General features: G+C 47.3%; 1 non-coding gene across 1 annotated transcript; it reads right to left on the reverse strand.

The window, feature by feature from the left end:
- Positions 1-391: 391 nt before the first annotated feature.
- LOC148699844 (small nucleolar RNA R71) lies at positions 392-500 on the reverse strand. The gene has a single exon (XR_015973841.1). It is a non-coding gene; the product is annotated as a small nucleolar RNA R71 (small nucleolar RNA).
- Between the last annotated feature and the right edge of the window lie 9578 nt (positions 501-10078).

Raw genomic sequence — 10078 nt, forward strand, 5'->3', positions numbered from 1 at the left:
GCGGGAAGCCACCACGATCGAGAACGTGAACCCCATGTTATGACCCTAAGACAATACCTACAACCGGCTAGGACTAGTCAGCCTTCATGCATAATTTTTTCTGATAATGTAGGATATTTTGACATCAAATTCGGGGTAATTCAATTGCTGCCCAAGTTTCACGGGTTAGAGTCTGAAAGTCCATATCTTCATTTAAAGAATTTTGAAGAATTGAGCATTACATTTAGAGTGCCGAACGTCACCGAGGATGTCCTCAAGCTGACATTATTCCCTTTCTCTCTAAAGGATAAGGCCAAAACATGGTTAAACTCCTTGCGACCTAGATCAATAAGAACTTGGTAAGATATGTAGAGAGAATTTTTAAAAAAGTTCTTTCCCGCACAAAGGACCAACTTTTTGAAAAGACATATCAGCAATTTCCAACAAAAAGACAATGAAACATTTTATGAATGTTGGGAAAGATTTAAAGACCTTCTTCTCTCATGCCCTCATCACGGGTTCGAAACTTGGAGAACTATTAGTTTCTTTTATGAAGGTTTATCTCCATAGTTGAAACAGTTTGTAGAGACCATGTGCAATAGTAGATTTTTAGAAAAACAACCTGATGAGGCATGGGAGTATTTGGATTCCCTTGCTGAGACTGCCCAACTTTGGGATAACGGGGATAGAAACAATGTCTTTGCCTAAGCCTACTAGCTCTGTACAGGGAGGCCTTTACAACCTCAGAACTGAGGATGATCTTCATGCTAAAATGGCAGTCCTCACTAGGAAGGAGAAGAAATTGAGCTTAGGAAGGTTGAGCCTGTCAAGACTATAGAGCTTAGAAACGAGTGTTGTGGTATCTGCGATTTGTCTGGTCATACCACTACAGATTGCCCCACCATACCGGCATTCAAGGAAGTCTTGCATGATCAAGCAAATGCTATGAACTCCTACCAAAAGCCTTATAACGATCCATACTCGAATACCTATAATCCTGGTTGGAAGAATCATCCAAATTTTAGGTGGAGAAATGATCATCCTCAACAGTCACACCATTCAGCTCCTCCACCTACACATCCGGCTTATGCACCACCACCTCCTCAAAAGCCGAGTATTGAGGGTACTTTGCAATCTATACAATCTTTTCTGCAGAGTCAAGCTGATATCAATGCCCAAAATACCCGAAGTTTTGAAGATATAAGGAACCAATTGTCAATGTTGACTACCGTCCTAAGTACTCAGGAGAAGGGTAAGCTTCCAGCTCAACCCCAACCTAACCCACAAGTGCATGGTAGTAATAATACGACTCCTTCTAATTCGCATACAGAACATGCAAAGAGCATCATGACTTTGCATAATGGAAAAGTTATTAATTAGACCGTCCCATTGAGACCGCAGGTCACTTCTAATTCTGATGCTCCCAAAGCCGATGAAAGGGACAAAGAAGAAGTTGAGGTCCCAACTTCTACCGAGAAAGTTGAATGTCCTTTTCCTCCATCTTTTCCACAACGGTTAAAGCCGTTGCAAAAGTTCGAACCTAATTCCAAAATTCTTAAGCTTTTTAAGCAAGTAAAGATCAACATACCTCTTCTTGATGCAATCAAACAAGTACCCTCGTATGCCAAATTTTTGAAGGACTTGTGTACTGTCAAATGCCGATTAAATGTTAAGAAGAAGGCATTTTTAACTAAAAATATGAGTGCTATTTTGCAGCACAACATTCTCCCTAAATATAAGGATCCAGGTTGCCCAACCATCTCATGCATCATGGCAACATTAGGATAGAGCGAGCATTGTTAGATTTAGGGGCAAGTGTGAATTTGTTGCCATATTCTGTATATGAGCAATTTGGTCTAGTTGAGTTGAAGCCAACCTCCATCACTTTGCAATTAGCTGACAGGTCAGTTAAAATTCCGAGGAGGATTATCGAGGATGTATTGGTCCAAGTAGACAAGTTCTATTTTTCTGTCGATTTTATCGTATTGGACACACATCCGGCTTCGAACTCACAGTCTCAGATTCTAGTCATTTTTGGACGTCCATTCCTTGCAACTTCTAATGCATTAATTAATTGTAGGAATAGCGTCATGAAGCTTTCTTTTGGTAACATGACCCTGGAACTTAACATTTTTAATGTTTGCAAGCAACCCAATGATCACGAAGAGAATAAGAAGGTTGATTGGGTTGAAACCATCACGGAGGAATATTTGTTAGTTAAAGCATTTAACGATCCATCCGGCGATAGTTTAATTGATTGGTGTTCTAATGGCACCAATGAAGATGATTTGTTGGTCAAACCTAGTATGAATTTTTCAAACGCCATGATGATCAATGGGTGGAGACCAAAAGTAAAAAAATTTGAGAGGTTGTCGCCTCGAGAGGTGAAAATAGTACCATCCCATGAGCAAGCACCCAAGCTCGAATTGAAACCCTTACCAAAGGAACTTAAGTATGCTTTTCTTGGACCTGAAGACACTTTTCCTGTAATCATCTCGTCTAAACTTGATCATACCCAAGAAAGAAAATTAGTTGGTGTTCTAAAGAATCATAAAGGAGCCTTAGGGTGGTCTATTGCCGACTTGAAGAGAATTAGCCCCTTAATTTGCACGCACCGGATATATTTGGAGGACAATGCCAAAACCACAAGGCAAATGCAACGAAGGTTAAATCCTACGATGAGAGATGTGGTTAAGGCAGAAGTCCTCAAGTTGCTTGACGTGGGCATTATTTACCCAATTTTCGATAGTAAGTGGGTAAGCCCTACTCAAGTCGTTCCTAAGAAGTCGGGTTTGACGGTAGTAGAAAATGAACAAGGTAAACTAGTTCCAACTCGTGTTCCGACGAGTTGGCGCATGTGTGTTGACTACCGAAAGCTGAATTTGATCACACGAAAGGATCACTTTCCTCTACCCTTCTTAACCAAGTGTTGGAGAGAGTTGCAGGGCATGATTTCTATTATTTTCTCGATGGCTATTTGGAATATTATCAAATTGAAATTTCACCAGAAGATCAAGAGAAGACTACCTTCACTTATCCTTTTGGCACATTTGCTTTCCAACGAATGCCATTTGGGTTGTGTAATGCACCTGCAACATTCCAAAGATGCATGCTCAGCATCTTTGAAGACATGAACGAGAAATTTTTGGAAGTGTTCATGGACGACTTCTCCATTTTTGGCGACACATTTGATGATTGCCTGTCACATTTACAAGCCGTCTTAGCTCGATGTATGGAAAAGAATTTGATACTGAATTCGGAGAAATGCCACTTCATGGTGCCAAAGGGAATTGTCTTAGGACATATTGTTTCATCAAAGGGCATGGAAGTAGATAGAGCTAAGATTGATTTAATTGCTAAGCTACCTGCACCCAAGACGGTTAGAGATGTTAGATTATTTTTGGGTCACGCCGGATTTTATAGGAGGTTCATCAAGGACTTTAGTGTCATAGCTCGACCATTATGTAACCTCCTATCCCTTGATACATTGTTCAATTGGACTGAAACCTGTCAGGAGGCATTCGAAAAGTTGAAGTCTATGCTTAGCACTGCACCCATCGTGCGACCACCTGATTGGTCATTACCTTTTGAGATTATGTGCGACGCTAGCAACTATGCGATAGGAGCTGTCCTTGAACAATGCAAGGATAATAAGCCATATGTCATTTACTATGCAAGCAAAATCTTAAACGATGCTCAAATGAATTACACCACCACCGAGAAGGAATTGCTTGCAGTAGTATTTACCTTAGATAAATTTCGCTCTTATATCCTTGGTGCTCCTATTGTTATCTTCACGGACCATGCGACACTAAAATATTTGTTGGATAAGAAAGAGGCCAAACCACGCTTAATACGATGGATACTTCTACTCCAAGAATTTGACATCACTATCAAAGATAAAAAGAAAGTAGAGAATGTGGTTGCTGACCATTTATCACGATTAGTTTTTAATGATTCGGTACCACAGTTCTCCATCAAGGACTCATTCCCCGAAGAGCAGTTGTTTGCACTTTCTACTATGCCATGGTATGCTGATATTGTAAACTTTCTTGTCATGAACCGGATTCCGGAGCATTGGGGGTCGACAGATAGAAAAAATTTTTTGCGCGAAGTGAGGAATTTTTACTATAACGAACCCTATTTATTTAAATATTACAATGACCAAATTTTTAGACGATGCATATCGGATCATGATATACAAAGTGTACTTTCTTTCTGTCACACTGATGCTTGTGGTGGACACTTTGTTTCTAAGAAAACAGCAGCTAAGGTGTTGCAATGTGGTTTTTATTGGCCTACACTATTTAAAGATGCCCACGAATTCTGTAGAACATGTGACCCATGTCAACGTGTTGGGAGTCTAACTCACAGGCAAATGATGCCTCTTCAGCCCATTACTGCTATTGAAATTTTTGACATATGGGGCATCGATTTTATGGGCCCATTTTCACCGTCTTTTGGATATGAGTACATTTTAGTTGGGGTCGAATATGTGTCCAAATGGGTAGAAGCTATCGCTTGTAAGACCAATGATCACAAACCCATCCTGAAGTTTTTAAAAGAAAATATTTTTTCACGATTTGGGATGCCTAAGGTCATAATTAGTGATGGTGAAAAATACTTTTGTAATAAGTCTTTTGAGACATTATTAAAAAAGTATGGTGTCACCCACAGAGTTGCTACCCCATATCACCCGCAAACTAGTGGCCAAGTAGAATTAGCCAATAGGAAGATCAAGCGTATTTTAGAAAAAAACGGTAAATCCATCATGAAAAGATTGGTCCTTGAAACTATCAGATGCATTATGGGCCTATCGTACTGCATACAAAACCATTCTTGGCATGTCTCCCTACCGACTAGTCTATGAAAAAGCGTGTCATCTGCCTGTAGAAATAGAACATAAATCGTATTGGGCAATTAGAAAATTGAATTGTGATTTACATGATGCCGGTCTAGCTAGAAAATTGCAATTGAATGAGCTTAATGAGATTCGCAGAGATGCTAATGACAATGCTAAAATTTGCAAAGAACGAATGAAGATCTTACATGATAAATCAATTTTAAAAAAATATTGTGAACCTTTGCAAAAGGTTCTTTTATATGATTTTCGCTTACATCTATTTTCTGGTAAGTTGCGATCAAGATGGACAGGTCCTTACATTATAAAAACTGTTTTTTCATATGGGACGGTTGAGATTGAGAATCCACGGGATGGTAAAATTTTTAAGGTAAATGGACACAAGTTAAAACCTTTTCTTGAGAATTTTGTAGATGAAGAGGACTCCTTTTTCTTGGGGAAACCTTCTTATGACTGAGCATGAAGGCAAAGGTATGTGTCTATTAGTTAGGATTATTTTTCTAGTTTTGTAGGTTTTATTTTCTGGATATCAACAGCTCAAGGTATTCCTCTTCTCTCCAATATTATTTTCTCTACTATCTTTCATTATAGTTTTCTTGTATCTATTACATTGAGGACAATGCAATGTTTAAGTTGGGGGGAGGGAAGTATTTTGCAAAAAGAAAAAAAAATTGTTTTTGCATTCTTCTCTAAGCAAATGCACAGGTATTTTCATATTGAGTTTGTGCAACTATTAAGGCAAGGAATACATGCGTACTATGACTGATCAGAGACCTATTATTAGATCTCCGCACATGTATTTAATGATTATAGGAAGGCCTCAGGAGTTCACATTGTTTAATGCATTTTTATTAAGCCATATCTGTAAAAGAAGTACGAGCATCCTTATCCGTACTATAAGGTTCTTGATTTGGTTTTCATATAAAGATAGAGATTGAATACCTTGGCTAGATCATCTAAGTGCCTTATGTTCCGACCTTGGTTGACCTATAGTCACGTGCAGTCACATTATATGGTTCAGTTTACCTTCTCTATTTAAAAAAAAAAATAAAAAAAAATAAAAAAAATGAGGAGATGACAAGTCTAACCTCGTGAAGTAGTCTGGTTCGAGTAATTAAGCTCGAGGGGTGTTTCACCTAATGCCTTGAGCCAACTGGATCAGGAGTCATTGGCCGAAAACTCGCTACATGGACCTTGCTAGAGCCTAAGGGGGTTGGACTATTGTAATCACCATATGTGTTTAAAAAAAAAAAAAAGCATGAATCGAGTTGGTCGGGCTGAACCCAGTGACATGTGGTAATGGCTGGTTTGACTCCATTGTATTGGACCTTTGTGTACTTTGGATATTTAGTTGGGATTGATAGCTCCTTCTTTTTATGCGAACCATTCTTGACAATTTTAGACAACATAAGATATTCCGAAAATTTGATGGATCGGGCTCTAATAAACTGTAGTAAACACTTGTGAACTTGAGTAGTACACCTAAAATTCAAGCGGTACCATGTTGTGGTGGAGGTATTAGTACTCTGAGAAAGTCATACTATTTTATGCACACTACACTTTCATATTTTCCTTGCTTTCAAAGTTGCCGTGCTTGAAAATATATATTAATTAATTACATGTGTATTAGCTTAGGCTTTATGTCATATTTTTAGGATCTCATGTCATATCATTCATGATGTTTGTGGGTAACATCCCTGAAAACCCTCACGAGACAACACTCGTCCACTAGGATAACCTAGGGGTTTAACGGCTTGTTGCACGTGCTAAGTGCAACCGTAATACCCTACGAAAATGGGTACTGTTACGGGGGAACTTAGCCACCATGCCCCACGTGACCGGCACGCGCGCCCGGGAAGACTACGGCTGCCCCTTGATCCAGCAATCCAACCTCGGGTCGGATATCTTCGGCTCCGCAGCCCGACCCCGAGTCGGCTGCCCCTTGATCCAGCAATCCGACCTCGGGTCGGATATCTTCGGCTCCGCAGCCCGACCCCGAGTCGGCTGCCCCTTGATCCAGCAATCCGACCTCGGGTCGGATATCTTCGGCTCCGCAGCCCGACCCCAAGTCGGCTGCCCCTTGATCCAGCAATCCGACCCCGAGTCGGCAATCTCTGACAACAACAGACTGTTCCCCTGAGGCACGCCGCGGCCCCCTGCTCCACTACTCCCTGCAACGGCCGTATCCGACGCTGTTTCACGATCCCCTGTAACAGCCGTACAAAGCGGAACTCCACTACGCCCTGCCATAGCCGTACCCAGCGCTGCCCCACGACGCCCTGTAACGGCCATGTCAGTGGCAACCCCATCGCGCCACACGATGACCAATCCCCAAAAGAACCCCCCAGCCTGGTATATATGCGGCTGGGGGGGAAGGGGGAGGGTAAGCAAGATTTTCCAGAGTATCATCTTACCTGCTACCTCTCCTTCTCCTTCGATCTTCCCTAACTTGATCGTCGGAGGGCCCCCACTACCCCGGTGGTGGTGCGAGGCTTGCTTGCAGGTTTTCCGGCGGAAGGTGGAGCGCAACCGAAGCAATTCCAAGGGAACCCCGTTCACACCACTGTGCCAATCGTTCTCGGTTTGAACCCCCAGCAACAGTTGGCGCTAGAGGAAGGGCACCGGATCTCAGAGCGATCGTAATGGCACGGCGAGGTGGTCGTGGAGCTTCCAATGCTTCCGGTCGCGGGGCCTCTCACGCCTCTAGCCGGAAGGCCGCTGCATCTCCAACACACTCTCAGCAACACTCCACCTCCCCACCGCCCGTTCAGACGGTCGAAGCCGCCCAGTTCGACGAACTAACCCAGCAGGTTCGCACCCTCGCGGAGGCGGTGCAGAATCTGCAGGGTGCGATTTTCCGGGCGCCGCAGCGGGCTCAGGAGCCGCCGCAGCCTGAGCATTCGCCTGTCCTCCTCAACCCGCGCTCCTTCCTCTCCCATGGGGATGAGCGCCGGCGCGAGGAGGATTCTCGAGCACGCTCCATTCTGCCGGGACCTTCCCACCGGAGCCGCGCGGGGTCCGAGAGGCGGGCCCGGGCGCGTTCCCAGACCCCCCAATCCTCGAGGAACCCGCGCTCCAGTCGGTCCCCCTCTCGCCGCTCCTTGTCTCCCACCCACCGGTCGCGCTCCCTGGACCGGCGGGTGGACGATCTCCACCGACAACTCCAGGTCCTGAATGGCCATTCCAAAGATTCCTTCGTCGACTTAGAGATCTCCTCCCAGCCGGCGCTTGCCTCGAGGATCCTGCGGACCCCGAATCCGCCGGGGTTCAAAATGCCGGCGATCGAGCCCTATGACGGGGCGGCGGACCCGCGGGATCACGTCGAGAGTTTCAGGACCCTTATGCTCCTCCACGGAGCATCAGATCCCCTTCTCTGCAAGGCTTTCCCGGCAACCCTCCGTGGCCCGGCGAGGGCATGGTTCGCCGGGCTGGAGGCCGACTCAATCCGGTCCTTCGACCAGTTCACTCGCCTCTTCGTCACTTATTCGCCGTCAGTAGCCGGCGGCGACTGGTCTCCGACTCCCTCTTTGATGTCCGGCAAAACGAGGGAGAAAGCCTGCGGGATTATCTTACCCGCTTCAACAGGGCTACGCTGGAGGTCCGGAGCCTGAGTCAGGAGGTAGCTCTTTCAGCCCTGAAGCGTGGCTTCCGGAAGGGCAGACTCACCTTCTCCCTGGACAAACGCCTGCCGCGGAGCTTCCCAGAGCTGTTGTCCCGGGCGAACCAGTATGCGGACGCTGAGGAGGCGGCCGCCCACCGGAGCAAGGAGGCCGCCGAGATCCCTCCAAAGCTTGGGAAGAAAAGGCGGAAAGAGGCACGCCAGAGGAGGAGCCCGACGCCCCAGCGTCGGCGCAGAAGCCCGTCGCCGGCGAAGAACCACGGCGCCCCACGCCCTCGTTCTCCGCCCCGACGTTTCAACCGGTACACCCCTCTCCTGACTCCCCGGGCCAAGATCCTTATGGAGATCAAGGGGCGGGAGGACCTCCCGGCCCCGAGACAGATGCGGAAGATCCCTGGGAAGAGGCCCTCCGGGCGTACTGTGAGTACCACCGAGACCACGGCCACGACACGGAAGACTGCTTCCAGCTTCGGGACGAGATCGAGGCTCTCATCCGCCGGGGGCGTCTCGGTCGATATGTGAGCGACCGACGTCCCCCCGCAGACCCGCGTCCGGCTGACCCGGCTCCTCCGGGGCCTCGGGAGCAGAATCGACCCGTTGCGGGCGTGATCCACACTATCACTGGGGGCTGCCCCCGACCCGTGAGGAACGCAGGGGGCTCGACGGAGGCGTCGGGGGCGGCCGTCGCAAAGAGGCAGAGGGTCGGCAACGTAATCACTTTTTGTGATGAGGATGTAAAGGGGGTTCAGACCCCCCACGATGACGCCATGGTAATCTCCCTCACCATGGCAAACTATGATGTAAGGCGTGTTCTTGTGGATAGTGGAAGCTCAGCTGATATCTTGTTTTACGAGGCCTTCCAAAAGCTGGGCTTGTCCAGACAATTGTTGCACAAAATGTCCACCCCCCTCGTAGGATTCACCGGTGACGCTGTCCCGGTGGAAGGTGTCGTTGAGCTGCCTGTGACTGCGGGCGTCGCACCCGCAGAAGCCACGGTGCGACTCGGGTTCTTGGTCGTCCGTGTTCCCTCGGCTTACAACGCTATCCTCAGACGACCCGGGCTGAACGCCCTTCGTGCGGTGGTCTCCACGTACCACTTGCTCATGCGGTTCCCCACGACGGTCGGGATCGGGGAGGTCCGAGGTGACCAACCGACCGCACGGCAATGTTTCTTAGCGACCCTCAAAGGGAAGAAGCCCGCAGAAGCCCTAAGCGTTGAGTCCCTTGATGCCAGAGACGAGGTGGCCTTGCGGCAGGGTGAGCCGGCCGAGGGTGTGGTCGAAGTTCCCCTCGAGGAAGGCCACCGGGACCGGGCGGTCCGGGTCGGCGCCAATCTCGACCCGGGAGCTCGGGCCCGGTTGGTGGAATTCCTCCGAGCCAACGCCGATGTATTTGCCTGGTCGTCGGCCGATGTACCTGGGATCGACCCGGAGGTCATCTCTCACGCCCTCAACGTCGACCCGACCCACCGGCCAGTGAAGCAGAAGAAGAGACACTGTGCCCCGGATCGGATCCGGGTGATCGACCAAGAGGTAGACAAACTCTTGGAGGCAGGATTCATAAGGGAGGTGAGTTACCCCGAGTGGCTGGCAAATGTCGTACTTGTCCGGAAGGCGAGC

This window comes from Phoenix dactylifera, chromosome 15 (genome assembly GCF_051530095.1).
Source record: "Phoenix dactylifera cultivar Ajwa chromosome 15, Ajwa_hap1_PhDact_Kaust_v1.1, whole genome shotgun sequence".
Lineage (NCBI taxonomy): Eukaryota > Viridiplantae > Streptophyta > Magnoliopsida > Arecales > Arecaceae > Phoenix > Phoenix dactylifera.